We start from the raw sequence: 7389 nt of genomic DNA on the forward strand, positions 1-7389 counted from the left end.
GAGTTACTCGGTGGAAATTGATAACACTGGAACATAAATATATATATATATATATATATATATATATATATATATATATATATATATATATATATATATATATATATATATGTATATATACAAATTTTAATATATATATATATATATATATATATATATATATATATATATATATATATATATATACATATAATAAGCATATGAAAATAAGTAAGGCAGTCATCTTCAAATTCCAATAGAAATTATGAAACAAAACAACAAATGGCATCAGATGAAGAGAGGTCTTGAGAAAAATTTCTAATTAAGGTAGGAGAAAGATCGCTATACATCACCAGCTAAAAAAAAAAAACGAATGAGAGAGAGAGGAGGGGGTGAAGAAAAAGTTCATGATCAGTTAGCGAGTAAATACTTAACGGGATCTTGCACAAATAACTACAACAAAATTGATGAATCGAAAAATAATTAAGATATTTTCAAATGCTTATTTGTATGAAACAATAACATATTTTTTACGTAAAGTTAAACTGAAATTAGAAAAAATAAGTAAAGTGCATCCTTGGGAACATACTATAAGAGATACGTGATATCCTTACGTCTCTTCCTTGCAAAACAATTGAGCTCCTAGGAGACTCTTTCGTCGTGTTGACAGATTTCTGAGAAGAATTGTGCTAAGGAGATCGCACAAGGAGGGAAGAAAGTTACTAATAAAAAAGTTAAAGTTTGTGGAAAACAAGCAGAATATATATATATATATATATATATATATATATATATATATATATATATATATATATATATATATATATATATACATACATACATACATACTCACACGCACACATATATATGTGTGTATATATATGTGTGTATATATTTCTTCTCAGTTCCCTATTAGATGCGAGAGCAAATTTCATAGTTCTTTATCGGTTTTAGAAAATTCTCTCAATAGCCATTAAATTCAGCATTCTGGTCTCCCACCACTTTTATTAACACGAACAGATAAAAGATTGTGACATGTCACAGAATATTAAGTAACTCATCTTTTTACGTACTCATCAACATAAGTTACACAGGTTTTGATGCTAAGAAATTACATGACATATAATTTCAGATGATTATCAGTAAAATATTTGCATCTCTCTCTCTCTCTCTCTCTCTCTCTCTCTCTCTCTCTCTCTCTCTCTCTCTCTCTCTCTCTCTCTCGCAACAATTCATTTTTGTCTATGTTTTCTTGACTTTGATTTCTCTTCTGGTTTTGGGGTCTGTCTTCCCAATACGTTTTCTCCTATACGATTTGCCATCCATTAAAATGCCTCAGATCTCTTCACATAGCCTTTATTTTTATTAGGATCTTTCTCGTCTTTTTGTGCGATCTCTTAGGTACTTTTCTCATGACAAACAATTCCACTAATTCCCTACCAGATCCTCCAACACAGTAACGCACTCCCCTGAGAGCTCAAGTGTTTTCAAGGAAGAAGAGAAGGAAGGATATCAGGTGTCCCTTCTAGATGTTTTGCTACGGGCGTGTAATTTCATTTATTTGTCCTCACTTTAATCTAACTTTATAGGGAAAAAGGATTGCACAATGTCTTCAGCTATTCTCGCCTCGCCAATCTGCTGTAATTATTTGTGCAAGATCCCATCAGGAATTAACCTACATACCGACCTTGAACTCTGTGCCAGATGCTTTTATCTTCTTGTTTCTTCTCCTTTGTTGTTGTTGTTGTTGTTGTTGTTGTTGTTGTTGTTGTTCTTCTTCCTCTTCTTCTTCTTCTTCTTCTTCTTCTTCTTCTTCTTGTGGTGGGAGGTTTGTTACGTCGACATTCATATCCTCATCCTTCCACTTGAAAAAAACATCATAGTTCTAACCATCAAAATTTAGGTGATCGTTCTCCGGTTTCAAACATCCGCTCTGTTGCGTTAACTTCTACATTACACAGATTTTTTTTATCTAAACCTAGAATTCAGTCCCCTTCATGGCATTCAGTACCTTTTACTATCGCTCTTGATATCTCAGTGACATTTGACAGTTTAACAAAAGTTATTATGGTTTTAACTCCTTTATTTTCAAACCCTCCTTTGTCTTGCATACAATGCTTCTTATCTGTTTTATGACAGTGGAAACGTCTGCTCTCTTTACCATTCTTAGTTCTTTATTCCTTAAAGATTCATTTTTTCACCCACTCTTTCCTCCTCTTTATCGGTGACCTTCTTGGGGCTCTTTCTTTTCATGTTCGCGTGTTTCCTTATGATTCAGAGGAAAATGTTCTTTACTTTCTAGTTTAAATAATAATATTTCATAAATTTTCGAATAATTTTCATCATCCACTACCTTTTATCTAGAAAATGTATCTATCCATCCAAAGTTAAATGTTATTTCTTTGAGAAATGTTGTGGTTCAAACCGATAAATGGATTGAAATGAAATAATCGATTGATTTTTTTATGTCATTATTTCTTTCCCTACAATGAATATTGCTGTTATCATACCCACAAAAGAAGGTAGAAGACCATTATGTTCTCTCCCGTGTCAGCTCATCTCTTTTCTCATTTGAGTTAGTAGTAAATAACTCAAGAACGGAAATACAGGTTTTGATTTATCTGATCGAAAACATTTATTGAATGTCTTGGTTAACAGCGATGAGGATTTATCGCCAATGAAGGCATCTCACACATTATTCATTTCGACATTAATTTTATGATCAACAAGAATAAGACTGTTAGGACAAACGACAAATACTTATTGAGATATCTTGTAATTTATCACATGATATTAATGTCACAATACTCAGAAATGAGCGCCCTTTACTAAGCTGTCTTTATTACAGATATACCTTCTTTGTTCCTTGTTGTGTGTGTGTGTGTGAGGTGGTGAGAGGCGGGGGCAGGGGTAGGACGAGGGGAGCCATCATATGAAAGAAAATTCATCAAGACAGAAACCCCTGACCATCGTCATCTCGGCTCTAAATCCCACTTCTTTCCGTCACATATAAGGCTGCATTTCCATCTTATCCCAAATGTACGCAAGTAAATCACCAATTCAAGGAGTGGTTGGTTGACTGCTTGTTTCTTTCCATGCACTGCAGAGCTCTAGAGTTTTCATTCCCCGGATTTCTATCATTTTCCAGCTTTTAAGAGATCTTTTTATTGCTTGCAGTTTTCTTTTGCCCAATCTTTCGCTCGCGCAGGTTGGATTGGGCTATAAGTTATTCGTCTCATCAACACTTGAATAAAAATTATTCATTCTAATTTTGCAATATTAGATTTTGGCAGGTACAGAATTATTGTACAATAAACTTGAATATAGATTATGCAGGCGAAAGTACTATTCCGCTTTGCTTTCTGCCTAAGTTTGACTTGCAAATGTACGTGTGGGCATCAAAGCGTTATGTAGAATACATTTCCCTGTAAAGAATGATTTGCAAAATGTCAGTAGTGGTATTCCAGTAAAAAAAAAACTTTTTTCGATCAAACTTGTGAACAGAAAATGACAAAGGTAAATGAAATCCAAGAAAGAAAAATAAATAGAAAATAACAAAATAGATTATTTGATAAAAGTAATCCGTATTAATGAGGAAAAATTAAAAAAAATAACAATTGATATAAAGCAGACAAAAGTACAGAAATGTAAAAGCTAAAAAAGAAAGTAAACTAAGAAGTTAAAAAGTAAACCACAAACAAATGAAAATGACGTCAGAAGAAAGTAAAGTAGAAAAACATGTGGTAAAGCTGTGCTAAAGAGCGAACATCTGGCTGGCATAAAACATTCTGTGAAATAGTCCATTGCTAACTTTTGTCATTGTTCCATTACTGAGATAAAGTTGCCTACAGTAATGAGACCAGATGTAACTTCAAAGTGGTCATTACTCTTCGGAGCTGGCTAAGTCTTCTTCTAATGAAATAAGCTGTTACTTTTATGTGCATAGGCTATGCTTTGTTTTACTTTCAACTTTCACGGTGTGTTATTTTTTTTTCCGTGGGGATACGAAAACTTTTGCCACTCTGATTCATCCAGATATATTTTGGGAAATTTATTTGATTTCTCCTTATTGTTTAGTCTCTCGAAAATCTCTTTTTGGTTCTTCAAAGAACTGTAATCAAGTATGTGGGAAGGAAAGCAATCGTTTTTTCCAAAATGACAGTAACTGGTGGACATTTGGAAAATACTTCTGCTTTGAGCTACTGAAAATTTTGAAATGAATTTAAGTATAATAATACTTAAGGAGGGTAAATAAGAGGGTAAAGCGTAAACAGCTCATATGCTCTTTAAAAATAACTTATAAACAATTTTATAGCAATTAAAATTTATACGTTTGACATTTTTGCAGCAACTATGACAATATTGCCTTCTATCAGTTAATTTGAAATATGTATCAGTCTTCCATTTTTAAACAACGACTTGCATGAGAATAAGGCAAACTGTAAAGGTATAACAAGACTCGAAATCATCATTTGGTAGCAAGTATATTGTTGTCTATTTCATCATTGTCTTTCAATTCAGATCAAAAGACTTGAATTGCCACAGATTTATAAAGACTATTAGAAATCGATAACACGTCATTTAACATACCGAAAGATAATAGACATGGAATTCCCTTTTGGGTTTTTTTAACAATTTTGCCTTTGGTATAAATAATTATTGCATCAAGAATTTATGTAATTTTACAACATTTACTAAAATCAATAGTAAACAAATAAGGAGCCAGTCAACACAGAAGTGACAACTTCTGTCAACAGTTTGGTAGTTCCACCAACAGTTCTGTACACTTCCATTTGCTCCATTAATTTCCATTTTTTCATTATCGTCTTTCTATTTGACTTCTTGTCCTCCCATATTCATCTGTTTGGTTCATTCGTTCTTCCGTTTATTTTCTTTGTTCGCTAAGGTTCTTTATTCTTCAGTGCTTTGCAGTTCTTTACGATTTATTTGCGTGAATTTTCTTACTTGTTTTTACTTGTTCTCTCTCTCTCTCTCTCTCTCTCTCTCTCTCTCTCTCTCTCTCTCTCTCTCTCTCAGGATTAATTTTGCTCTTTCTTTGCTTCCCGTGTTTTCAATAATATTTTCTTTTTTATTTTTTCTCCTCCATAGAATTAGGCACTCTTTAAAATACACTTTAATGGGTTTTTATTGACATTTGGTTTCCCTCTCTCTAGTTTTACCTGTTTTATCCCAGAATTTCTCTTTCCCGACTGCTCTCCGCGTCACGTTCTTTTTCATGCTTTTTTTCAAAATGTGCATTTAACAAAATCTTTCGTTTAGCGTTTTCTTTTGAACATTTAATTTTTTTTTTTACAATTTGATTTGGCTTCGGAACATCTAGACGCACATTCATTCTCCGATTTCTCATGAAGTTCGATGTTAAAATATTTCACCTTTTTAGAGGAACTCGTTTTCCCAGTCCGTTTATGTTTTCTCTTCCTCCTGAATGTCCATTCCCTTTAGTTGGTCCATAAGCATTATATATATATATATATATATATATATATATATATATATATATATATATATATATATATATATATATATATATATATATATATATATATATATATATATATATATATATATATATATATATATATATATATATATATATATATATATATATATATATATATATATATTACCTATATATTTTTTTATGGATATGTCCTTGTATATCTGTTCCCACACACACAAACACACACACATATATATATATATATATATATATATATATATATATATATATATATATATATATATATATATATATATATATATATATATATATATATATATATATTATATCTATATATTATATATCTGTGTATATACTTTTGTTCATGGATACGTCCCTTTGTATATCTTTATTCCCACACACTTTCATTCCATCCATTATTTCCTACAAACTTGGCATTCACTTTGCCCATAAACATTCTCTTAGTTTACGAGATCAGGTGGAGCCATTTTCCTTCAGGTAATTGCTGTCTACAGAATTGTCCTTTTTAATACCCTTTTCATTCTTGCCATCAAAGGTCCGCGGAACCTATTAAAATGGTGATTAATGTACTTTCTAAAGTTCCTTTATAAGATTTTCTTTGAAGTCCAATATTAGGATTGTTTAATTAGTTTCGAGGACATCACTTTTAGCCTAATCAAGGGTTCTGGGTTAAGCAGAAAAAAGCCTCATAAGTTTATAATGCATTTCTTCTTCCTTCGTTTACTTATAAATTTCCAGGTAACTTTATAATGAACCTAATTTAAATCTCTTATAGACATCGAACTTTATCCCTGTAGTTATTTAGGTAATAATAATTATTAATTAAAACGTTATGCCCCCCTCTCTCTCTCTCTCTCTCTCTCTCTGTACGTTCATTCTGAGTGTAGTAACTCAATTAAAGATATAAGCAGGATGTTTATCTTTCATAGTTTAATCTGTCACTTTATGCTTTCGTTAATTTACGCATCTTCCAAAAGAACGAGATTGTTATTATTATTCTTATTATTTTTATTGTTTCGATTATTTTCCATCCGTGCCGTCAGATCATGATCACATTAGACAGTTGTGGGTCCATGAACAACTTTATCACTTAACCTCAATATGAGTGACCTTCATATTCGTTCTAAGTTCACGAACTCATTTTTCAGCCAAAAGAACAAAATTTTAATTCTCGTGAAACATTTTGCTACTTGCCATACATTCATATACCTTTTAAAAGTTAGTGCTGAAATGTGCATTAACCAGTCCGAATACGTGTCGGGAAATAACAAAGAGCTCTATATGCACTCATAAAAACAAAACGCGGATCATGTCAAGATTAGCGAACCCACTCGCAGCAGGGTTCGCTATTCTTTACAAGAAGATTATTGGGTTCGTTACTTTTTACGTGGGAATAATCGGGTTTGCTGTTCTAGACTTGAGCACTCCGGTACCAGACATATGATCCCCCAAGGCCTAGTACTAAACAAAGCGAAATACATTTGACCCCAGTGGCTAGTACTAAACACGGCGAAACAGTGTACATGAATCACTGTTTCGCCGTGTTTAGTCCTAGCCCTCATGTGGAATTGGAGGTCGGACCGGAAAGGGTTGGCCGTTCTTTGCATGGGGAGCATTGGGTTCGCTGTTCTTGACTCGGAGTTGTTGGGTTCGCTAATCTTGACATGATCCCAAAACACTAATTGCGACAGAATTCGTGGAAAAGGGGATTATACAGAACTTCAGCAAAGGCACCAGACCGTTCATTAGAGAGAGTGTCACATGATTGCACTTGGTAATTATACATTTCCAGTAAAGCCATGACCATTGGCATTAAATTTCCTTATAACGTATTCTGCAAGATGAATGAGTGTAGGGTAACTTTTCCTGAAAATTGAATTTCTAAGAGGAAAAGACTTATTGGGGAA

Source organism: Macrobrachium rosenbergii, chromosome 20 (assembly GCF_040412425.1).
Source record: "Macrobrachium rosenbergii isolate ZJJX-2024 chromosome 20, ASM4041242v1, whole genome shotgun sequence".
In the NCBI taxonomy this organism is placed as follows: domain Eukaryota; kingdom Metazoa; phylum Arthropoda; class Malacostraca; order Decapoda; family Palaemonidae; genus Macrobrachium; species Macrobrachium rosenbergii.